Below are 26,561 nucleotides of genomic sequence, written 5' to 3'. Positions count from 1 at the left end.
CAATTTGATCCCACATGGATTTCCACGCGGTGTGTCCCTGCAGGATATTGTGGAGTATACAGTATATACCCACCACCTGAAAGCTAAAGTGAGCTACATTTTTAAATAGGCCTAGAGAACTCCTCTTCCGTTTTCCCCCTATAGGACGTGAATGCAGCACCAAACAGAGAGAGAGAGAGAGAGAGAGAGAGAGAGAGAGAGAACACATGAGCCCTATGAACAGCAGCCGGCTCCTCTTTCAAACCAACAGACACACACCACGCTCTACATCCCACACACACACACAAATGCCAGCACTCTCATACACATGCACTCCACTAACGAGAGCACCGTCAGTCCGAGCTGCCTGCCGCTGCCGGTGGCAGCCCTCACCGATCCCCGAGACACAAAGCTGGGAGTCCGCTGGGAGAGGAGCTCCTGCTGCCTTCCTGGCACAAAGCAGAGGAGAGCGGAGAGCCAGGGACTTCATTAGCGAGGGGGTAGATAATCCAACAGCGGTGCTGTGAGGAGAAGAGACAGAGAGGAGGGAAGGTGAGTGAATGCAGTCCAGTTCAGCTGCTGTTGCTGCTGCTGCTACTGCTGCTGCTGCTGCTGGAGGAGGAAGAAGAGGAGGAGGAAGAAGCATATATAGTGTCCGGAGAAGCTGGAGAGCAACATTATCCCGCACGGAACCACAGTCCGAGCAGACGGCCAGCATTTGACCAGAGCACCTCCAGGCGTGCAGATGTGGATGGAGTCCTGTGCAAGTTCTAGTCCTGGGTGAGCCAACTTCATAACGCACACACGCACACACTCATCTGGTGGTCCACTTGATGTGCTGTCTGACACACTTTTACACACCAAAGAGAGATCATGCACATGGGGTTAGTCTTTTGTGTTCCTTTCCTGTGCTGCCACTGCCCTTGTCCGTGTCTTCCCTTTCGTCCAGAGCCCACTGGTCAGGGCTCACTTAAACAGATGACCTGATGAGTGTGAGATTCACCCTGTGATCATCGTGGCACTAGTTTACTCCCTCAGCCTCCTCTCACACTGCCATGGTGCAGTTCCGCCTGATTGATTTGCTCTCTAACTCTGATGGATTATCTCACTCCGCCTGTGCTTTTTTTATTGTTATCCTTGAGATGTGTGTGTGTGTGTGTCTTTGATTACCACAGTTCTCAATTAGGTTTTAATGATCTGAACATGGGGCAGAAAGGGAAGGCAGCCTTTGATCGATCCCTGCAGTCATCTCAGTCGTCGGCGTGACACATCTAAACCTCTGCCTGTGTTTGCTCAGCCCTCTTCCAGCTCTGTTCCTGTCTTTATTGCGGCTTGTTCAGTTCTTAGTGTGGTTCTGCAAAGAAGCTGTGTGTGTTTTTTTTTTTTTTTTATTATAAGGAAGGTCTGAATACAGTTTTGCTTTAATCTTGTTTCTCGTCTGTCATGGTTTCCCACTGTCCCGGCAATTCTTGCATACATTAGCCTACATACAGTACAAAAACATGTAACTAAATTCAATTAATAATTGAGATTGCGCAGCTGTCTTTAGGTTTCTAAGACAATTGCAAAATAGACATTTGCTGACGGCAAGAACTGTAATGTTTTTTTCTTTAAGTCATTTTGGGAACATTATTAGTAAAGTGACAGGAAATTAGGGGAGAGATTAATGGGGAGTGATATGCTACAAAGGACCCTGGCAGGATTCCAGGATACCCCTTAACAGGGGTTTCTACCCTGGTTTAAAGGTCCTGAGTCGCAGGCAGTCCTTTTAGTGTATCACTTCATGTTCATGGGGCATGGCATTATCCCCACTCACTGAATTGTGCATCTTTTAATTTTTCATTGCCGATACATTTCTGTAATTAAAACCCCAACACTTCATCGTCATTGTGTTGCTTGCTTCTTGTGTACAGTGACTGAGAGACATTAGCAGGTTTCTTTCATTTCCGTGATAGTTCTGGTGCCGCCCGAAATTCCGCCAGATGACCCTCATTTTTGGCCGGATGTACCTTCACCTTCCGCTTTCTTTGTGTTGGCATTCTAAACTCTGGCCGATTTCTGAGGACTATGGTTAACTGCTCCTCAGATCTCTGCAGGGTAAATCCAGACAGCTAGCTAGACTATCTGTCCAATCTGAGTTCTCTGTTGCACGACTAAAACAACTTTTGAACGTACAAATGGTCCACCAAAACAAGTTCCTTCCCGAGGCTATTTTGCAGAGGCACCGCCATTGAGTCCGGCGCTTAGTGCCACCCAAGGCGATTGTGATTGGTTTAAAGAAAGGCCAATAAACCAGAGCACGTTTTAGTTTCCCATCCTGGAATGATGACTGGTGTGGACTAGCCAGAACCTCCTGTTCAGCGCTGTGGAGGAGGGTCTGGCAATGCGAGACTACCATAGACCTTTTTCACAGAAGACATGTTGACATGTCATAGTAGGAAAAGCACAGGTGTGTTCAAAACCATTAATGATGGCTGCTTTCCACTTAGGAGAGGCCCTGGTATTGTGCATGCTGACTCACTGAAACAGCTTACTGGGACACTTGATGGAATTGAGCCAATGTTAAGGTTATCAATTTCAGCTGTGCTTTTCCTACTACGACAAGTCAAAATGTCTGCTGTGAAAAAGGTCCATCCAGTTGAACATCACAGACTTTTATCCAGTGAGACGGTTAGGTAATAAGTTGGTGCATACACCTCGTGGGGACATCTAGATCTAGCTTTGGGGCAGGTTTTGCTCAGAGGGTTATCCTGTTTGCCCTGTTGAAGTGTTCTTGGGCAGCTGAATCCCAAATTGTTTGCGCTGGCCTACACAGTGTGTGAAATAATGGTTTAATGAAAAGCACATTGTAAAGGGCTTTCTAGTTCAAAATTTTGTCTCATGAAATTTAGATGAAACATGGACTCTCTGGTCAATCTTGTCTTACACGTGTTATTGTCTGCTGCTTGTCGAGAACCACAGTAGCTGCGACTGTCTAAAAATCCGGAGAAAATAAGCATCAATGTGAATGCAATTATACAACGACACTTAATGGGACCCAAGGTGCCACTTAGCTTCCCACTCTGACAGATTTATGTGTCAGTAATGAAATGTCTGCCGACAGGTCTATGCGGTCCTCAGAGTGCATTGTTGAGGCAGGACTGTTGGTCTCGTCCATTACTACTCCTACACTTACCTCCTCATTCTGATGCTTTCTGCTGCACATAAAGCTGTCAGCCGTGCTCAATGGTGACATTACCTCAGCTTAACACTGCCAAAGCTCAGTCTCATTGTTTTCAACTCTGGAGTATTTATGAGGGCAGTAAAGCAGAGATGCATTCGCTGCCAGCAAGACGAGGGCATTGCTGCTCCCACGGAGAGAGGGCAGTGCAGAGCAACGAGGGAAGACAGGAACGAGGAGAAGGAGGGAGTGCCCTGTGAGTGGCTGTCCGATACCTGCAGGCACGCTGACATGTCAGCTGTCACACTTAAGATGTCCAGCTGGAATGATCATGGGCCTGTGTATGCTGGCCGTCCTTCCTTTCACAGACTACTGTAATGCCATTATAGATGTTCAGATGAGGCTGTAACCTTAATGCAGAGCTTAGAGAGAATTTGAGCCTTACAAGTAATTTATTTCCAAACATGATTGCTTTATTTGACATTTGTCGTGACGATAGAGGCTGGCTGTCCTCATTACCTTAGAGCAACCTTTTTTGGAATTCATTGAAGTAGTATAATAATAAATAAACGTGGATATAAACGTAGCTGTTACCATATCTTTTCACTACAATTAAACTGTCAATGTTTAGGTCGGTTTTTGCATTACTACCACTTTTATTCTGCAGTTAGCTATTTCTCTGTTACTATTTATCTTAAGTGTTTCAACCGTTTATCCGTTACATTTAGCTAATTGTTTCAACTGTTTATCCTTTACTTTTAGCTAAGTATTTCAGCCTTTAATCTGTAACGGTTAGCTAACCGTTTCAACCATTTATCATTACTTTTAGCAAACTATTTTAACCATTTATTGTCACTTTTAGCTAACTGTTTCAACCATTTAAAGTTACTTTTAGCTTAATGTTTCAACCATTTAAAGTTACTTTTAGCTAACTGTTTCAACCATTTAATGTTAATGTTAGCTAACTGTTTCAACCGTTTATTGTTACTTTTAGCTATTTTAACCATTTACCTTATGTTAACTGTTTCTCTGCTCGCTTGCTAACTAGCTTTGATGTACTCTAAATTTTTTCAACATATGGTGTCCAGGCATTATAGCTGACTCAAAATATGGATATATGTTTTTTTAAATCCCATCATATTTTCTATTAAATCAAATTGGTTGAGCTACTTTACTTACAGTACGGTGTAACCCCTGGCAAATGCAGAAGCAAACCCTTCTGTGCAAGTGTCCCTCATTGGCAATCACTGCCTTAGATAACGATCAGCAGCATGACATTAAAATGGGCCTGAGTCGGTGAGAGACATTTAATACTACTTAGTGAAATTAAACTGAAGTATATTTTTCCAGGGCTTAAGCAGGACCTAATATAAAAGTTTTTTTTTTTTTTAAAGGGCATTTCCGCCTTTAATGGACAGGACAGCTAAGGGAGAGAGACAGGGGGAAGACATGCAGGAAATCATCACAAGTCAGACTCAAACCCTGGACCTCTGCGTTGAGGCATGAACCTCTATGTATATGTGCACCTGCTCTACCAACCGAGCCAACCCGGCCACGTAACATAAAAGTTTTTATTCAACATCACGCTGTTAATCTGTGGAAAATGGGCTGAGGCGCTAGACAAATTAGTAAGACAGTGCAGTAAGGAACTGCATACTGCAGTTTGTCATTGTAGTGCCATTGATTTAAATGACTCTAATGGAGCACTACAGAGCTTTTGTTATGTTTTTTGAAAATGACAGGATCAAAGCCAAAGCAATACGTCAACCTAAATTCAGCAGACTAATAAAAGTGCTCTGACATTGAGGAGTCCATTTATCTTCCTCCGAATGGGTTTCTGCTTTTTGAAGATGATGCAATTTATGCCAGTTATTTGTCTATAATTTCAAACTATATTAGCTTACAAAAATTTCTACTTGCAAAACCTATTTATAGATTGTACGGCAGAGTATACACACCAGAGTGCTGCATTATCAACCGCTCTGACCATCTACTTAAACCAGGATGGTCTTACAATTATCTGATCTACCTATTCTTTTGCCCAGTTCGCTTTTTCTCGATATTTTGAAAAAAAGTCTAAATTGGCTTATTTAAGCAGACGATAGATTTTGAGTGACTTTACTGGATCGACTCAGTTGCAGCACAGATGAGATACAGAGAGGGAGCGGAGGGGTGAGAAAGAGGAGTTGCTAGTTTTGCTAGTTTGGAAGCTGCATATTTATATGTATTCTGAGGTCTCTGGATGAAAGAATGTGTGATGAGATGACCGTAGTATTACATAAGTACTAAAAGGGAAGCCAAGGAGTCTCGTGAGTGTAGGTAGGCAGTGCTTACATGCTTAAGAGGAGTTCATCTTTTTGTTTTTGCATCAAAGCTTTAGTGCGTAACTTTTTAATATTAATGAACGTCCGTTAAATTCAATTAATTGCCAAATGAGTTGATGAGTGAAGATCCTGCGTGTTCTCCTTGAGCTACTAGCAACTGTGTGGGGGAGGGGTGGGGTCGGTGCGCGGTCACAGAAGGCTTGCATAATGTGGACGTGCCAACAGTGTTGTTGTCGTTACTTATAATTCCTCATGGGGCGACAGAAACTTCACACTATGGACCCCATCTTACACTCTCACCAATCTTGCCTTTGTACACCGACGCATGTATCATTCCTATTTTGCACCCGACGCACAGCGGACTTTTCCCTCCACAGACGCACGTCGGTAAATTAGGGAATGTATTTGCACTGCAAGGGGCGGTTCAGCGAAAAGAGAGCTAACGTTCCCTGGTGCTATTTTGCAGTTTCAGAAAACAATTCCGCCACAGACCAGGAAAAACCTGGTCTAAAGTCAGTGGCGCTAGCCTAAAGTCAGTGGTGCGTTATTCAGATGCTATTTTAGGGGCGCATGCTTGACCATAATGTAGCGTGTGCACAACGCGCATACACTTTGCTTCTCTCATCTACACGGACGCAGCAGTTCCTATTTTTGCGAACCATACATAATAACAAAGAAAAATATTACTGAAAATGCGCTTCAGGTGTTTGGATAGATCAGGAGGCACTTTACAGTACAGTCCTCAAAAAGTCGCAGCATTCTTTGTGGCTTGTTGTGTTTTACACAACATTTCCATAAATCATGGATGTGTTGATGACATAAATGAGGAAATATTAGAGGACTTAAGGAGACGTGATGTTGAACTACGGCGGGATTGGTAACTCCGGCGGAATCTGGTCTGGGAGTGGCAATGCGCGATGTGCTCCTGGTGGAGCGGGAGATGGAGTTGTGGGAGGAGGAAGGGGCACAACAGGAGCAGGTGGTGCGTTTGGAGGCCCACGCTCCATGGCTGCAGCAATCCTCTCCAGACTTGAGGAGATGCGCCCGAGAGGCCGCAGCAACATCGCCACCCGGTCAAGACGGGCATTTATTACTTTGCCGAATCCCGGACAGCTCCCGCTGGCGTGCGCCAGGCAAATCTGCTGTCATAATAGCAATCCGCCATGGAACAAGCACGCCTGCTCTTAAAGGGAATGAGAGATGATGCTCTGATTGGTTATTTTCACATTACGCCCAAACCACATCTAGCTACTTCAGACCAACCCATTTTAGATTTGCGTCGGGCGCAAGAGTCATTTATCCCGCCGGCATAATAGCAACTGCGCCCGAGATCCGCCCACAAAGCTACTTGCGTTTTGCGTTTCATACTTGCGTTTCAGATCGTTAAAATAGGGCCCTATAGCTTTAAGTCATTTTGTTTGCCCAACGCTCCTCAGAAAGTGTGAAACAACCGTGACAGTCCTAGTTATGTTCTTCACTTAAGCCCGCTAAAAGATCAACAATTAAAGCCTTTGGTGTGAGCGAGCTGATGTGGAAAGTCATGTAACAGTGAGCAAAGTGTCTCCAACACAGAGCTGCGTTATGGGATGAAGTGCCGGGTATTTGGGCAGTTTGTGTACTTGTTGCTCTCTCCGGCTCATTTCATTTTATGTGTTTCTATTGCTGCTGGCAGCTTGCAGTGCTGCGACCGTCTAGCCATAAAACAATATTATCCTGTTATGGACTGACCATCATGACTGAGAGTGCTGAAGAAAATGGAGGTCAAGGCTCGTGCTTCATCAGGAAGTTTCCATCCTTACCAATCCAAGAGCTACACACTGAGTGTGTTGTATTGTTAGTGCTGACACATGAAGTTGATTGTTGAAGGATTTTCACTAAAGAGGGGCTACAGTTTCCCATGAATAGTCTCCTTCAGTCAACCGGGGCGCTGGATCACATCAGATGCACAACACCTACTGTTGCACATATTACACATGACACATGACTTTACTGTTGCACATATTACTCGGTTATTGTTACACTCACAACCCGGGGCTTTTATAGGATTTGAGAACATTGGGAACTTGTAGGCCATGTGAAATGTGTGTAAAGGGAAAAATTACATTTAAGCATAATTCCTTATATTTTTATGTTTTATTTCTACTTTAATTCTCTCACATTATTGAAAGACAGTTTATCTCAGTTTCTGCTTAACTGCTGAGACGTCCAGTCTGGAATATAATGTGAGCACTGTTTGTCTGAACAGATAGGGGCTACAAGGTCACCCTAAAACTATCTCTAGTTTTCCCATGCCAGTTAAGATGTAACTGGGGGGGTGAAAGTCGTACAGGGAGGAGGAGGCAAAATGGCTCCGAGATGTCTGCATGTGTATCAGATTGCCTGTAAGAATTGTAGCGTCATAATAATCCAAGTGCGTGTGTGCTGTCACTCTGAAGATGCATAAAAGCCTAGTGTTCTTGTTCACTCATTTGAGAAACTGACTCCACACTGGGCTGCGGCCTTTTCATATATATATATATATATATGTATATATGTTTTTAATCAAATACAAAAACCCAACTTGGTTTTAGTCTCAGTCTGTCTTATTTGTTTCAATTTACTAAACTCTGAAAACTTCCCCCCTGCTGCAAAGGAAACTTCCACGACATGTGTGCCCCAAACTTTCCAGATTAATTATGAATTATGTTGATGTTAAAAATATTAGTAGTTGTTAGTAATTAGTATTAGTGTTGAGTCGAAACTTCTACTATCATTAAACATTCATTGACTAGAGTTAGAATATTAAAAAGGTTTTCTTTCACACACACACACACACACACACACACACACACACACACACACACACACACACACACACACACACACACACACACACACACACACACACACACACACACTTTTTGGATACAGTTAATGCAGTAGAAAATGTGCACCGTTCACCTCTCCATCATCTGCTGTCTCTTATGAGTCGTTTACAGTTTTGGAGCCATACCATAATGTAACGTAATGTTATGCATCGTGGGGGTTTGGAATATAATTAGGAAAGCATTTTTATGGAAATTGGATTTATTTACAAGAAAAACCCTGCTAAAGGAAAATAAAAGTATGCTCTAAGTACGAGCCCGCTAAACAACCCGCCCCCAAAACAAAAAAAAGACCCATGGCAATAGCCTGACAACCAGGCCCTAAGCACCCCTGTAAAAGTGGCCTAAAATTACTCTGAGACAAAGGGACATGAATAAGTAGCTTACATGTTATAGATAGATAGATAGATAGATAGATAGATAGATAGATAGATAGATAGATAGATAGATAGATAGATAGATTCCTGTGTTACAGCAGCTCAAAAGAAAACATGTACGGTACACACATCAGAATAACACAAATACACATTAAATAGACATAGGATAAATAGTATTTTAAGAATAATACAAACATGTTTACGGAATAAACACCCTTATATAAACAGACCGTGTATATACAGTACAGGCCTAAAGTTTGTACACACCTTCTCATTCAAATGCGTTTCCTTTTATTTTCATTTCCATTGTAGATTCTCACTGAAGACATCTAAAATAAACTAATGAACACATATGGAATTATGTACTCAACAAAAAAATGTGAAATAACTGAAAGCATGTCTTATATTTTAGGTTCTTCAAAGTAGCCACCCTTTGCTTTTTTATTAATAAGGGAAATAATTCCACTAATTAACCCTGACAAAGCACACCTGTGAAGTGAAAACCATTTCAGGTGACCACTTCATGAAGCTCATTGAGAGAACACCAAGGGTTTACAGAGTTATCAAAAAAAGCAAAGGGTGGCTACTTTGAGGAATCTAAAATATAAGACATGTTTTCAGTTATTTCACACTTTTTTTGTTAAGTACATAATTCCATATGTGTTCATTCATAGTTTTGATGCCTTCAGTGAGAATCTACAATGTAAATAGTCATGAAAATAAAGGAAATACATTGAATGAGAAGGTGTGTCCAAACTTTTGGCCTGTACTGTGTACACAGCTATACAGATGAGTAAGGTGCAGATGAAGAGAAATGACATGTTGCACATTTGGAGGTGACACAGATTAATAAATATGCATAGTGCAGAATATTGACCAGTGATGGCTCAAGTGATTGCAGAAACAGCTAGCAGTGCTACATTATGATGTCGCATTAAAGAGTCTGACTGCTGCTGTAATGAATGACCTGCGGTAGCTCTCCTTGCACTGAGGGTGTAGCAGTCAGCTGCTGAAGGAGCTGCTCAGGGAACTCAGTCTCATATGGGGAGGGGGGGGGGGATGATTGATGCCAGCCTGTCTAACATCCTCCTCTCCCCCACCTCCTCTATGGTGTCCAGAGGGCAGACCAGAACAGAGCTAGCCCTCTTCACCAGTACCACATACATAATGATAAAACTGAAAGCGCCGTAGATGCAATGCAATGGAGTAATAATAATAAAATTCTACAACAATCCAAAATATTAAACTTTTTTTAATGGTAATTATACACACAACATCAACACGGCATCAATTGGTAAGAAACTAAACCAAAGGTAATGTATGTATAGTAATATATAAGTTACAGTAACAGTTATAAAATATTGAGATTTCATAGAAATAATACTTGGTTGTTTTTTTCACATCAAGACAGATAAACACAAAAAGACTGTATTCTAATAAAAATTTAAAAAAAAACCTGTTAATGACTCAACAGACTCAGTAAACCCACAGGCAACGTTCCTGCCACGTCACAGCGATCCCTAACCCTAACCTATCCCTGCAAACTAGAAGAGGCAGATAACCAGAGTAAAGGGCACTTGTACGGCAGTGGATTCATTACATGTAGCCGTATTAGCTTGTGTGATCCCTGCAGCATTCACTAATAACACACCTGTACCACAGCAACACAAATTTGTCCCCAGTCATAAGCATTGCAGCTGCATCAGAGAATCCATACAGTTTGATTGAACTAGATATAACCTCACCTCTCTATTGTTCTCATCCTCGCTATAAAGTCTGAAGAACTATTTGTCTCCTTCTCCAGACAGTTTGGTGAAATGTTTTGCTGCTTCAAAGGAACAGCTATACCCAGATTGCGAGAGCTGCTGAGCTATTAAGATGTTTGTTTTAAAACGATCCTTTCATTTATTTCACCCGTAACTGTCACACCAATAACTGCATTCATTCATTTTGTCAAAAATATAGTCAATCATTTCAAAAGGTTTTCACTTTTTGGATAAAAGCGTACATTTCAAAGAACCTTTTAGTCACTATACTGTTTGTTATGTACAAACCAAGTGATAGATTGATTACTGACGTGTCCTTCCAGCTCTGTTGTTAACCTTATTTATAGTAGTGGAGCCAGGCAGACCCGGCTTACTGTATTTTACAGCGAAGATCCAGATTGTGTCCTGTGGGTTGACTCAAGTTACACACATCTTGCATACCATCTCTCCATGGGCCCTGTGCGAGATAGCTCTTTTAATTAGCTCTCTTCAATTATGTAATTATGAAAAAGATTAGATTAACACATGACATGCAGTGTGTTGTTGTTGTTGTAAGACTGACTCCGAGGTACGACGCACACATTCCCCGCGTTTCATTCTTCTTTGCCTCAACCCTGAAACTTCACACGCCTTTGTGGCATTTAGACACAAAACATCCTGTGATTGGATTGAAATATAATGAAATTTAGATGCCCGTAGCTTCCCACACACATATACAGTACATACACATTTTTTATTTTTGTCATGATGTCCCCTCATTCCTGAACATACTAATGACTCTGACTCTAATGAGAACTTTTCGTGTTGTGGTAAGATGCACTTAACTCTTGGCAAGTTAAATAAAGCATGTGATTCATTAATCATTCTTTAAAAGGTTCCTGTCGTCCTCAACAGTTGCAGCGTTTCAGCATTCAGTCGGACGTTTGTGGAGTGATGACAATGCATTTAGATCGGGATTAATGTAATTACTGCAAAAATAACATCTGTGGTTTTGTTTATGGAGCGCTCTCAAGTATTCTCAAGCTTTTCTCACTCTTCCTCATTAAGAAACCTAGAGAACCTATTTTAAATATCCCAGCAAGCCGTCGGTATAAATGAAGATAAAAGATTCATGCCTTTTTCCATCTTCATACCGTAACCGCCAGAGCTCCTCCATCTCTCTGCTCTGTTGATCACTCTGTCGGAACTAAAGCCGACTCTTCTTTTTAAGGCCACTGAACATAAATCAGATAAATTGTATTGAATCATTTTCCTGAAGTGGAGATCAGTAGAACTGTGAGGATGAGAGTGAACCGCTCGGTGAGGCTGCTCTCTCCGTTTGACTGCACTTGATTTGCCCTCGCTGTTTGTTGCTCTTTGGTTCTTTCGCAAGCTTTCATGTGTGCTCGGCCGATTGCTTGCTGCCTGGAATAAGGGAGGCGTGGAACTGGAGAGTAAGAGCTGTGATTTCTGCAAAGTCCAGCAGTATTTGTAATCTGGAGGAGAGTTAGTTAAGAAGGTCAACACCACTCTCATGTCTGCGTGGTAAATCATTTATTTAGGTACAGCAAGCAGCCGGTTAGCTTAGCACAAAGACTGGAAAACAGCTTGCCTGGCTTTTTCCAAAAGTAACAAAACCCGCCCACCAACATATTAACACACTGTATCTTGTTTGTTTAATATGTGTAAAAAAACAAAGTGTGAAAAGGACAATTAGTGGTTTTACGGGGGGATTATGTGCTGGACTATTTCTTGTATTAGTTACACGTTTACGCTACTGTTGCACACAAGTGTTTTCTTTGCTGGAACAAATTCTCTTCTCTGCAACACCAGGTGACAGGCTGACACATAGCTACTTAACTTAGCTTAATGCATGCAAGAGACAACTGGCATCATCATTTGAGATTTTGAGCACCAGAGGGATTACATTTAATTCCTGCTTTTAATACACGTCTTAAAAGTGGGGCGGCAGCGCCGAGGTCAGAAATGTCCTGTCCTGTTGTACTTACTGTGTTCATTAGTGCTTTTGAGCTCGTAGCTTAAACGTGTTAAGACCATCTGCCCACTGACAACGAGTTTAGCACGTTACTTCATTACGATGAGCTGTTAATTTGAGCTGGGTTGCTAGTTTCAAGTGACCTTTTTAGTTTGACAAGAAACAGAAGTGTTTTCACTCTTGATAATTTGTGAAAATGTTGACCAATCAAAAAAGGTCTAGAACAAAGAGATAAGCCCCTGTTTTGAAAGTTCTTTTCATCTATGGAGAGAATCCGATATGAGATGTCGGGGAAAGCGAGTAGGTTAAAACAGATATGGCAACCCTTCCTTGAGTATTATCACAGCACTATTTCCAGTTAAAGATTTGTCTTTATATACTTTTCAAAACACAATGTAGCTGTATAAACAGATGACCATAAAAAGACTATGAAGAAGAGTACACTAACTACACTTTTTTTCTCTCTTACATGTAAAGGGAGGGGTAGGAGAAGGCCAGTTATGTTCCTGTTTGTTAACCACTTCAATGTTTTAAATAAAAAAATTTAAATATAGTGTTCGATATGTGGGGGTTGTATCACTCTAAATAAGAAGGAACCGCTGGATGGAGACGAATAACTTTGTTAAGCAGCACTTTACTGTCCTTCACACGTTATCAGCAAGGGGGTAAGCTTCGCTTCAGAACTTGTACCTCCTATGGCGCCATTTTGATGCTACCAAAAGATCACCCGACGTTAGCATTCCATTGACTGCCATTCATTTTGACGTCATTTTGACAGCGAATAACTTAACATATGAAGCGTTTAAAGACTATATTTGTCCATTGTTTATTTCTAAAGAAACACGACAATGTATAAAAGGTTCCATTACCTTGTATCTCATGTTATGGCTCCGTAGCAGACGTTTTTGTAAAAATAGGCTAACGATTGTGTCACAACTGCGCGACTTACTGTGTCATAGTAGAGGAATTACCATATAGTACAGGAGAAGCTCGCAGGCAGTTTTGACTTACATGAGCTGTTTAGGTTTAACTACTTATGTTAACTAGCATTTTAGTTAGAAATAATTAGCCTGTGCCCATGTTATCTCCTTACATATACCTGCGCTCTCCATCTCTGTAAGATTGGGAATGATTGAGATTTCTCTTGGCACAGCTACCAGAAGACTTACAACTTTCAGACACGTTGCTCACGTCACATTTACGTCGTCTCTCTCAGTTGGAGGCTGCGCAGTAACGCTCAGCGCTCACCGGAAAAGTGCTTCTAATATCCTTCACTGTTCTCCGTCCAGAGCAACGGGATCTGTTGGTCCATTGTATATACTGTCTATGGTTATCGGCTCCAAAACAACAGCAACACTTCCTCGTTTTACTTAATCACATGTAGCTGAACTAACCAATCAGACGCTAGCAGAAATCAGACTCAGGTAAATGTGAGTAAAACCACAGCGGTAGATTCTTAACTGCTGATGTAAATAATTAAACATGTAAATATGCAAGCACTGACTGTTTAAACACAAATAGGTAAATAGTTAACTGTATAAACAATGTAAATACATTTTTTGTAAATTAACTCAAATATATGAATTGACTTGTAAATCTGATATATATATATATATATATATATATATATATATATATATATATATATATATATATATATATATATATATATATATAAAGAAACCCTAAAAAATATCATTATAGGTGATGTCTGTAATGATTTTAATTACCGAGCGTGCCTTATTTATACCAGTCCAGGGTTTGAACCATATGATAAGCTAATAACAGCAATCTAATGGCATAGTTTGTGTTTTATATTGCAGGACTAAAATGACATTTGGTGTGTGTTTGTGCACGCATGGGGTGAGAAACGAGTCTGTCTCTTCATGCAACCCCTAGAGAGGGCAACATGTTTTAAGGAAAAAGCCTTTTTTCAGCCTTCCTTTTGAAAAGGTTGTCAATGCCTAGAAGAAAATCTCTCCCTTGCTTTGTTTCTGCCTCATTTGAACTAATAAATCTGCAGCTGTATGTGTCCATGTGCAGCTGTCACAGATGAGTGTGATGAGATTATGCTGAACAGACTGTGGTTCCTCTTCCTCCCTCGCCTTCTTCCTCTCGTCTTCCTCTCTCTGTCTCTCTCTCTCCCTCTCTCCCTCTCTCTCCTTAGGAACATACGGATTTGGTTAGCGTGTCAGAATTAGTCTGCTGTGAATCGTCTCTTTGAACCGACTCCCAGCTGTGGCCAGTTGCTATTCTGTTGTTTGGGGCATTATAGGGGCTATACAGCTCGTGAAATAGCTGGAACACTCTGTGTGCTCGGCCCATTTTTATCTGTGGAGGCGGGTTGCATGCTGTTTCTGAGACGTATAGGGTTATGCTTGTCAGTATAGATCACAATCTGTGGATTTGTGTGTCTTTGAATATCTGGGCATACAGTACATAAACACGTCTGTGTCTTTTCAGTGCCCTCCTGTCACATTGCGTCAGTTTGACAGGTGTGCTTCCTGGTCTACTTCCTGGTCTGTGCTGTTTGCCACAGTTTGAGGTGAAGAGGACAAGCTGCTCCTGGACATCAGGGTTATGGATTTCTCAATGGAGCCAGTCGAGACGCAGCGAGATGGTGTTTCATGGGGCTGATGCTTCTCTCGTTTTCACTAGTCATTGCTTCGGGATGAATTATTCATCTTTTTTTTTTGTATTTCTTTTCTTAGAAAAGCGTTGATCGTCCTGCCTGCATGACAGTCGACATGCCGTCCAAAGACAACCCTGCCTGCTTTCCTTTCCTTTCCCTCTGTCCTATAGTGTACACCTATAGCTTTCTTTCAAAGAATTCCATTTCTGACTCTTGCTTTTGTCTCGTGTTGAAACGTCTCATCAGAACCACTTTCTATGGATCTCTCCACTGTCTCGGTGTCAGGGGAGACGGCGTCTGCATGTCAGAGTAAACAGTTTCAAAAGAGCTTGTGAATAATTTGTATGTCAGGATGTAGCTGCGGTTGTGTCTGTTTGCATGGACGAGGCTTTTTCTTTTTGGTGCGGTGCAGCGTGTGTTTCTAACTCTATCCAGCATGCTATTTCATCCCAGTACATCCGTTGCTGAATTCCTGTGTGATGTCAGATCAGATCTATGTTTAATGCGCAGGCAGGGCCCAATTACTCTATGCCCATAGCTGTACCTAGAGACTTTAAAGAGGCCCCTTCGCATGCCAGATAACCCTGATGTCGTAATCCTCTTCGGACTTGGTTGGTGAGACGGCGTGGCATGGCGATCCCCTTTAAGGACGCTGATTGCTCATCCCCTACTCTGGCATCGTGGACATTTGTTGTTTGCTATGAGAGTAAATTTCCCTCCTGAAGAGTTATTTGAGGCCCCCTGTCTTGGTTTCTCTTTAATTTCAGAGATTTTGAGATTCTGTGTGAAGAGCAGAGAGAGGATCAACACCCCTCCTCTTTGGTGCCTCTTCATCCCTCTATTCCTCCTGGAGGCCTTTAGGGAGAGCAGCTGAGTAACTCTCTCCTCCCTGTCTTCATCCTCAATCTGCTCATGCTTCTCCTTCCTCCACCTTCCTTCTGTTTTCTCTCGCTAAGCCTTCGTCACAGGGGCTGACAACCTCGTTTGCCAAGGTTCACTTTTAACTCCCCGCAGAGCCTCAGCTGAGAGGGGTGTATGTGTGTCAGTTTTTGCATTTAGCAGAATTTACGTGTGCATATTTGGGGATTTTTTGCTGTCAGCTTGCCTGTCCCTTATTAGGCGCTCTTGTTAGTCAGAGTTGTTGCACGGACAGCAGCAGCAGCTCCCTCGTTGATGGAATCTCTTTGAGATTTTTATGCCAGAGTGATAAGAGAGTGTGGCTGTCAACTAACCATCCGACCAAACACACACACACACACACACACACACACACACACACACACACACACACACACACACACCACACACAGAGTTACAGTCTATGTGCCTCACTTTCTGTTCTGTTCATTTCGCATAGCTCATCTGCTTTCTTGTGTCTAATAAATGTTTGAAGGCATCTCTTTCTTCTCATTTTTCCTTATTTCATGGACTCCTTTGTTTGGTTTTTTCCATTGTCAGCACCTTCATGCATGCAGCTCTTCCATGCCACCTCTCCCTGTTTCAAACACTTGACTTCTTGCCTTCTATTTAACAAGAAGCGTGTTGTTTCATTAGCTAATCTCTCAGAAGACATGGCACAGATACAGAATATACTACCTCTTCTACTTCAGCTCATAGCTATGAACAGGCATCACCCTCATTATCTAAACTGCACAAAGAGGAAAACATCGGAAAGCGGATCCATTTGTGATTTAACAAATTAATGATTATCTCCGCAGGTTTTGTGCAGCCGCGTCTGTGAATGCAGAGCGCTGAATGTGATGTGTATGGTTGGAAGATTAATCAACAATTAGCTGCTGTGTTGAGCCACGAGACTCTTTCTGTGTCTCTGTGCTGTGGGAGCTGATTCAGTGCCAGTGTTGTTGCTTGAGATCCTATTGTTGCTTCAGAGTTCTTCCTGTAATTAACACTATTGGACAATTCCGCCAGAATCCCAGACATCACTATTCTCAGATTATTAGCTCAGCGCGGACGAGAAGGAAAACGTGCACATGCACACAAGTATGCAGTATGTTTCGCAAGATTCATTATTATTGTTGTGGAGGTTGTACAAAATAAAGAGACTTCACTTCACTTCAGTTTTTCCGTTTATTTTTCACCAACATTTTAGCTGTGGCTGTTTTTCGAGAGTCAGTCGTTCCCAATTCAGAGCCCGCTGTCTTGGCTGCAGCGAGATTAAAGCCGAGTGGAGGAGAGACGGGAAGTGGACCGGTCAGTGTGGCAGTTCCCAACGGCAACAGGATTAGAGGGTGGTACAGTGAAGTAGGCCATACAAACAGGCTCAGCAGCTGAAATATGGACAACAGACCATAACATAGACAGAGCTGGATGGCCCAGTACATTTCATCAGCGTGTCATTATGCTGTAATCCCAGGCCAGCCACTGTACTGGCTGCATGTTTGTCAGACAGGAATCGCTATTGGTCAGTCAGAGACACTTGAGGATATTGCTATTTCCACCTTGTTGCAGAATCACAGGACTTTGATCACAGATTTTCCCTGTTTTATCTGAAATTGGTGTTTTGCTGCAAGATTGCTTCGTGTCAAAAAAAGAAGAATCCAATTTAATGTTTGTATGCATTTTAGGAAACAAAAATTTGAAGCAAAGCTGGAAGGAATCTCCTTTTTTTTTTTTTAAACAGGTTGACGTCTACATTTTATTTATAGATCTTTGATTTATGTTGTTTGTATTCATTACAGAAATGCAAGAAAGACAGGAAAGAGAGTGTCTTCCCACTGAGACTGAGTCTTCCCATGGTAGTGTGGGTGTTGTTCAAAGCTTTGTTGCCAGGTGTTAATTAGAATTTAGTAATTGTGGAGAAAAGTTTGTCTTTGAAGGATGTTCGGATGATCTTCAACAATGTCCTGTGAAACCAGGACGGAATAGAAATTACCCAAATGAAAACTTAAACTGAGATTGCATTCACTGATTTTGAAGCATACATTAGTTTTCAGCAGATGAGAGATGGATGTTGGCAGTCCTATCAGACCTTCTTAGATGCAGAGGGGATTTAATGAGACGGACACTTTTTTTTTGTGAAAATGATGAGCCTGTGCTGCTCCGAGTCAGTGACGACAGATGAAAATGAGAGGGGGAAAAGAGAGGTTAGCAATGCCAGCTAGCGTTGTGTTACAATAAGAAAGGCACAGAAAGCCAGCTTCAAATTTCTGCTCATGATAGGCTTCAATGCCTTATTTCACATTCGTTATTTCAGCCTCAATACTAACTGACAAAAAAATTTATTTAGCACATCCACAAGGAGCTGACGAAGCACTAGTTGCAGTGAGCTCTGACAAGTCCTCAAGATGTAACGTACTGTATCTGTATATGTCCTCCCCCCTCACCAAGAAATGTGTCCAGACTTGGTTTTTAAAGAAATAGATTGATATGGTAGGAAATATGCCTAATATATATATATATATATATATATATATATATATATATATATATATATATATATATATATATATATATATATATATATATATATATGAAGCAAACGTCAGCAGCTGGTTAGCTTAGCTTAGCATAAGGACTGAAAACAAGGAAGCAGTGTGTAAACGTAAGTGTAAAACACAAAATTGGGGTTTTACTGAAAGGTTTATGTGCCCGACTATTTCTTGGGCAGGCACAGTAACTTCCTGGAGATGACAAGACTCCAGGAAGTAACTGGTCCCAGCCAAGAAATAGTCCAGCACCTAGTCTATATCCACAATGTTCCACTTCCGGGATTGCTCTGGTGCTGCCGGAAATTCCGCCGGATGTCCCTCTTTTCACCTTTCTTTATATATATGTCACCTTCCGCTTTCTTTGTGTTGGCATTCTAAACTCCGATCAATTTCTGAGGACTATGGTTAACTGCTCCCCAGATCTCTGCAGGGTAAATCCAGACAGCTAGCTAGTAGGGCTGAGAAAAAAAATCTATTTGATTTAAAAATCGAGTTGGTAGGTCAAATCGATTCATATTTAAAAAAAATTGATGTTTAACAATCTTTGTTGCACACTGCACAGTGACTTTTCACTTAGAGAAAGGGTTTGCCTTTGCAATTTTGTTTATGTTGATGCACTTTAATTAAATACAATAAATATATATTTTTAAAATATATTTACAGTTCACAGTTATTTTGTTTTAAATGGAAGGGGGGAATCGAATCGTAAATCGAGTTTTTTATAAAAAAATCGCAGATTTTTTTAGGGAAACAAATCGCCCAGCTCTACTAGCTAGACTATCTGTCCAATCTGAGTTTCTGTTGCACGAATAAAAACAACTTTTGAATGTACACACGTTCCACCAAAACAAGTTCCTTTGTGAGGCTATTTTGCAGTGGCACCGTGGCTCCGTCCGGCACCGTGGCTCCGTCCGGCACCTAGCGCTGCCGTGATTGGTTTAAAGAAATGGCAATAAACCAGAGCACATTTTTCTCCCATCCAGGAATGTTGTGTGGTCTAGTCAGACCCTCCTCCGCAGCGCTGTGGAGAAAGGTCTGGCAATGCAAGACTATCCAGCAGCACCTAAACCCCTGTAAAACCACAATGGGTCGTTTTTACACTTTGTTATATATTAAACAAACCAGACATAATGTGTTAATTAGGCAGCTTTAGAGGTACTATTAGACAGAACCAAGCTAGTTGTTTCCATTTGTTTGCAGTCCTCTAACCGGCCGCTTGCTTTAGCTTGTTATTTACACTACAGACATAAGAATGGTTTCAATCTTCTTAGATAATCAAGAAAGTGAATAAGCGAATTTCCCAAAATGTCAAACTATTGCTTTTAAATCTTAAGCCCTGCTGGCATTTGTGCTGGAGTACCCCATCTCACTTTGCCTCATCCTCCTTGGGCTCCATCCTTTATACATCCTCCGCTTTCACTTTCTTCACGTTCTTTGTTTCCTGCTTACCTTCGGGTCACTCTGGTGTCATAACTATGGGTGGCCACTCTGTTGCAGGGGCGGCCAACATCCCCGACAACCAAAGTCACCTCCACAGTGTACAGTACGTGTTGTCACTAGACAAGCTGTGCGTGTTTCAGCATTCCAGTGAACTTGGGTACTTGTGAACATGTGCGTTGAAGGTGAAAAGCCTCTGCAGCAAATTACAGCCCTTAAACTTGTTTGTTTATGTCTTCATTGCTGAACTTGTTTCAACTTTCACATTGTCTGTTTCGGTCGAGTTGAGCTTAGTGAGTGTGGTCCGTGAGCTGTCATCTTGTCTGTCATCATCAGTCGTCCTGAATGACTGTAGCTGTCCTCCAAAACCGTCAGTATCAATTTGCTAAAGGACGTCCTGTGTCCCATGACTGAGTTACATTTTTAACTTCAGTTATGTTCATGCTTAAATTGTAAGTAAATTGATTTGTGTCTTTGAATTTGTTAAAGCTACAAAAAAAGTGGCATTTCTTGGATATTATAGGTCAAGTCTGTCGTGCTGGGTTTACAAGGGAGCAAGTGATAAAGCCGCTATAATTAATATATTTAATTATATTTAATAACTACAGATAACTACAGACCTCCGCCAGTGCACGTTGTCTCACAATGCCGGGAACACATTTTTCCCATTATTCCGGCACCACATGAATGCAGAACAAACACCCTATCTCGCAATGTTAACAAAAGTGAAAAATGATTTGTGTATCCGCCCCGGGATTCAGATCTACTCCAAAATTTATTTTTTGTTTGTTCCTTGGCCCATGCTAAATCCTTCCATAAAGTTTCATGACAATTGGGCCACTAGTTTTTCTCTAACCCTGCTGACAGACAAAGAAACCCCCCCAAAAAACGGACAAACCTAACCGAAAACATAACCTAAAGAACTCTGTGTCACCATATCAACTTAAAAGTTGATAAGTTAATATAGGATAAGATAATATGTAATTGTTGTATACCCTCAGCTTGTTTCCCCTGTGCCCCAAATGGCCCAAAAAATAATGTATTACAGGTTCAAGCTTTAATAGTTAGTTATCCCCGTTTCTTTGGTTTGGTGAATGCACTTGCTGGAGGGCTGAGCAGTTTGACTCCCTTGTGGTCATGCGGTTGAAAGCTTAAATGGCTCCAATTGGATGAAAACTGGTGTCTCCATTATGAAAGTCTTCGCTAGCGATGCTTGGATGCTGTCTAATTAGGCTTTTGACAGTTCATGTTAGACGGACAGTGGCTCAGTCCGCTAATCTCTGGAACAGTGTGGATGGACAGCTGTAGGATCTAATATGATGTGAAATACGCAGACTTCCAGCTGTCCGCTCCGTCTGTCTTCCTGCTTATAACAAGTGCTTGTTTTCACCTGGGACCTTCAGCAGCACAGAGGCTGATCTGCCTGATTCCATCAGTGCCTTTCAAAGATGTCTCTTCCTGGTTTATTACACGGCCAGAACTTTCTTCACTTCACTGCTGTCGAGTGATAAATTATGAATAGATGCGAATCCAGCAGCACTGCCGGCCAGGCCTGAGGATTACTTTCAATTTGCACACCGCTCCCCTCGCTGGCTCGCTCCGCTAGTCAGACTTCTTTCTCAAGGGACCTCGAGGGCAGTATTGGATTGCCGCCCGAAACTCTAACCCCACCAATCATGTAAAAAGTTTGAGAGATGTTTCTCTATGGATGCACTTTAAAGTTACACAATGAACATTTGAGTCCTGCGTGAGTGGCATTGTTTCTTACGCGTAGATAACATTTCTCACCCTGCCTCTGGAAGGAAGAGGAAGGAGTCGTGCGGCCCCTCTCCGTTACTCGTTGACTCCAGATAACCGGTTGTAATTGGCTCGGTTGATGAGCGGGCAGCAGGCAGCGAAAGGGAAGTAGAAAGGACAGGGATCTTTTTAATGAAGCCAATGAGAAGGACATGGAGAGCCTGCGGGCTTCAAGAAGGATTAGAGCAGGCTCCAGCAGATTTAGGCTTACAGTATGATGCTTCCACAAGTCTCTCAACCTTGAGGAGCTGAAAAAGGACAAGGAAAAGTGTTCAGAATATAGAATGAGAGTTTCGACTTTTACACTGTACTTGATATGTAATACTCTGTTTATCTCCTCCTCCGTTATACCTCGATCTTTAGCTGCTCTCCATCCAGAGAAGTTGGTAAAGAAAAGGATTTGTCTAAAGGTCAGTTGTCCCCAAGACACTAACCTTTTAATATACAACTCACACACGTTCCTCTGCAGATTAAGGACAGTGTGTGTGTATGTGTGTGTGTGTGTGTGTGTCTGTGTGGGTGTGTGTGTGTGTGTGTGTGTTTAAATATGTATGCCTGTCTGTCTGTTTCTCTATCTCTGTGCATTTATCCGTTTTCATGCGTAAATTGGAACACATAAATCTGTGTGTGTGGGATGATGTGAAGTGCGAAAGGACTATAAGCGTGTGATGTGTGATGCCGTCCTAATATGGCCCCGTCTCTGTCTCTCTGGATGTGGCAGAGAGTGTGAGAGTGATGGAGAGTCGAGCCAATTGGCATGGAAAGAGTATGGGCTGAAGGGATGGCAGACAGGCCAGCCAGGCGGGAAATAGATGCCAGCAGAGATACTGATCACACTCACCTCCACCTTTTGATGACTTTGTCTTTCTGGTTCTTATCTCTGTGCCATAAATCTAAGTCAAAACCGCAAAGTGTTTCTGTGATAGCGATAAACAGCTGTAGTTGCTGTGCACTTACGGGAGAAATGAGGTCACATTCAGGACTCCTCTGTGTTTATAGGACTTAAAATTGGCTGCTGAATTAGTAGCTGGTCATTTGAGCTTGGGAAAATGATTCTTCTTAACCTCATTGACCTGAGGTCTTATTTATGCTCGGCTGGAAAATCACTAGGCGTGAGACTGGAGTTTGCTTCTTGATTTATTACTTCTGACTTACTTTTATATGGGATAACTGGGTGCAAAATTACCCAGTATCTGTTTATTTTGCCATACACATTGATGCCAGATGATGAATTGTCATTATTTGGGTCTAGTGTGTGTAAACTAATTGGGAAGGAGGGAAAACAACCGAAGTGCTCTGTGTTAAATTGTCCCCAGTTCTTAATTTCACCAGCATAATGGATATAAAAGAGTAAATACAGTTGTAATAGGTTGAACAGGTGCCATGCATACTTAAGCAGTCAATGCAAAGGATTTGACAATCAGCCATTTACACTAACTTATAAGAGTCACAGAGTAATGGATGTTTCCAAGTCATTACAATTCATATTTGATCACTGTGCTTTCAAGGACACAAATCTCGTAGTTAAATGGCCCCTGACGCCTTCAAACTGGATTGTTATAATTCGATCAATTTATAAGTTACTGCCATACACAATCAGGCCAGTGACCTAATAACCGATTCTATTTTTTCCTCTTCTTTTTAAAAACTAGATTTGGACAAGGACAAATGGACATTTTAATCTGTTCACTGAGCACAAACAATCCATCCGCCCTACCAATTCTCTCAATTATGTCCTGTCTGTCCTGGTCGTCTGTCACTTCTCATCCCTGCTGAAGTCGTGTAAGTAGCCTGAGAGGCTGCCTAGGGAGGGGGACTGACACACTCTCATCACGGGGGCTTAAAGAGTGGATGGACATTTAATATGCTAGCTGCCAATGGCAGCCTGTCCACATGGCGAGCTGGCTGAAAAGACATACGGGTGGATGACTGGTGTCGTCGTTCAACTGTGACACCCATATCGTCCTGGGATCGTTCCATCGTTCCCAGGGTCCTATATGGGTCCTATGTTCCCAGGGCACGTGTGTCTCTTGATATAAGCTAACATTGTCAGTGATTGGTAAGGGCTATCTTCGCAGTTCAAAATGCAAAAGATTAATGGGAAATGGATGTTTCAAATGCAGTTTGAATGGTATCAATCTGGCCACAAATTTGAGGACATGTTGAGGAGTATAACATCAGTACGTTATAAGCTGTGGGTGATTTCAACTGAACATTTTACCTTGGAAAAAACCTTGCTGAGAACATAAAACTCTTGAAATGTCTCCTTAATGTGTCATATGGGGATATTGAGCTGGGGAACATAGATACGCTGCCATCATCCTGTCCAATAGCAAAGGTTTAGTTTTTTGCCAAAAGGACATGGCTAAAAGAAGTGACACAGACACTTTTTAAATGACTGATAGTATAAAATGAAAACATAACGACTGTGACTGAGACCTGGGTACAGCGGCTGTTTCAGTGACGTAAAGCCGAGAAAGGGTGGCTGTCTGTCGGGAACAAAGCTCCGCAAGGTTGCGGTCTTTTTAGCGGTCGTCGTTGTCACGTTTAGCCGATCAAAGGTGACTATCAGCCGGGTACAGAGCTCCGCGAGAGCACAGGCTTTTATAACCGTCAACATAGCAGCATCTAGCTACTCCACTGCGCTGTGGAGTCATGTCTGGCCATGCAAGACTAGCATCTAGCTAACTAGCTAATTGACATTGTGGGACATTGGTTAGCGTTCGCAGGGGCCGGGGGAGACGACTCTCTCCAGTATTTTGAATTTGGACTGCAGTAACGATCGTGAAACACTAGCTGTCAGTATTACATATTGGACCTTTTTAAGGAATATTTTCTCTCATATCAAAAAATAAATGACTTAATGGAAAGAATTTAATGCTAAAATATCAAATATTTAATATGTATTATTAATGACTATAATTAGATTTTGTAATCTCCATTAGTCTATTCACTGTGAGCTCGCAAGTCTCACGAGGCCTTGAAATAAACAAGCACAGGATAAATAAGTCTGTCACTAATGTAATGGGCCTAAATTGATGAAGCACACACTGTAATGAATTACTGTTACAGAACATCGCTAATGAAATTGTGTTAGCTTGTGTGTCCAAACAATAACACTGCTCAAGGTCCTGAGTGTGTATATGTGACCGGGGGAAGATGGGCGAAGATGTGTCACCCTGCATTACAGTGAAGGCCTGTGGCCCCGCAAAGAGTGGCATCAAACGTAATGTTCTTTTGAGCTGCGGATCCCTTTGTGTTAACTCAAACTGACTGTGCTTGGAGGGTTCAGATTGGTTTGTATAGGAACCCCAATATTTTTTTCAACCTTCAGCTGTGAAATTGCTGTACAAATTGATAAAAAAAGAAACCAGGTCAGACCCTGTCATGATAGTGAGTTAGTAAGGCATTGCAGCCCCACTTGGACGTCCTTTCACATTACGTATATTGCATATTGGATTTCCATGAAGAAGTTTTAATAAAAACAGGGCAGTATTATAATCTGTAAATATTTGGAAGGTTTTATTCCAAATAGTTGGACATATATGAGAAAATTGGACAAAATCCTCCTCCTAAGGAGACATGATCATTTTAGGATCAAGCTAAAAAAGCCACATTTGTGTGGAAGTGTTAAAATTTCCTTTTAATTGTTTAATTGTCATCTGCCATGCACCGTGTGAATGTTACTTTTCAAACTTTTCTTTTAGTTTATTGATCTCTTATACTTCCTAAAATGGGAACATATCACAAAGATGCATTGCATATTGTGGTTACAGTTATTGACAAAACTGGTATCCTCTGTAATACATTTGCATCTGTATGACTGATTAGTGTCAACACTGGATAGTGGGTCAAGTGCCTGAAATTTACTGGTGTGATTTAATTAAGACCTATTCTAGTGGAATGCCCTTTATTATTGATCCGAGGATATCTTGCAATTGGAACTGGTATCAAACTGTGCAGATCAGATTCAGTCTTACTCAAGGTGATGCTAAATAAAATTGTGAGAACACTTTTGTCTGTGATATACAACCGTTGCAAAGAAGCAGACTGAAATATGCATAGACACAGTATAATAAGCATATGTTTGGTCTAAAGATGGTGCACCTAACAAAAACAGCATACATTTAAGTGAAGGTTACTTTACCTTTTCATTTGAAAAGTAGTATTTGAAAGAAAGAAACAGAAATAGAGTACAGATTCGTCTGGCATGTTGCATAATAATTTGATTGTAAACACAGTAACACAAGAACAATTCATCCCTAAGTTCCCCCGACGAACAGATGATCTGATTAGATTTTGAAGCACTTAAAGTGATTTTAATGAGGAAAAAACAAAACCTGTTATGAGTCTTTAAAGGTCCAGTGTGTAATGTGTTTAGTTGTCCATTATCAAAATCTGTGTTGCCCGTTCACAAACTTGTCCTTTTTCATGAATATTTACCACCACCATCAATTCCAAGTATTCCTATTGGCTTGAAATTTTACATTTGCATTTGCACTATCATTATTCATGCACCATCTTGAAATAAGTTAGCCGGTAAGGGACATACAGGACATACTGCTCCACCTTTCGCGTTTTCGCTGTCACATGATAAACTCACAGGTGCTGCTAATGCTGCTAATGGGTATCGTAGCTTCACGGCCCCGGCAAGTTTGAAGAAGGAAACATGGAAGACCACACGTATTCAAAATCCAAATTTCAGGAACAGGAGTCTTCTTCTTTGCCCAGAAAAAGGATATTGAAAAGAGCAAGAAACCAGCGTCATCAGAAAAAAGCGAGAAGTGCTACCGTAGCTGTA

At 41.6% G+C, this 26,561-nt stretch overlaps 1 protein-coding gene across 1 annotated transcript in view; it reads left to right on the top strand.

Annotated features, from left to right (window-relative positions):
- The first annotated feature begins 219 nt into the window (after window positions 1–219).
- lingo3a (leucine rich repeat and Ig domain containing 3a) overlaps window positions 220–26,561 on the top strand; it is a 39,609-nt gene continuing 13,267 nt past the window's right edge. Inside the window, exon 1 of the mRNA XM_028587644.1 lies at window positions 220–759. The gene's annotated coding sequence lies outside the window, so the exon portion shown is untranslated. The remainder of the gene's footprint in view (window positions 760–26,561) is intronic.

This window comes from Perca flavescens, chromosome 9 (genome assembly GCF_004354835.1).
Source record: "Perca flavescens isolate YP-PL-M2 chromosome 9, PFLA_1.0, whole genome shotgun sequence".
NCBI classification, from domain to species: Eukaryota; Metazoa; Chordata; class Actinopteri; order Perciformes; family Percidae; genus Perca; species Perca flavescens.
This window is presented reverse-complemented; position numbering and strand designations above follow the sequence as displayed.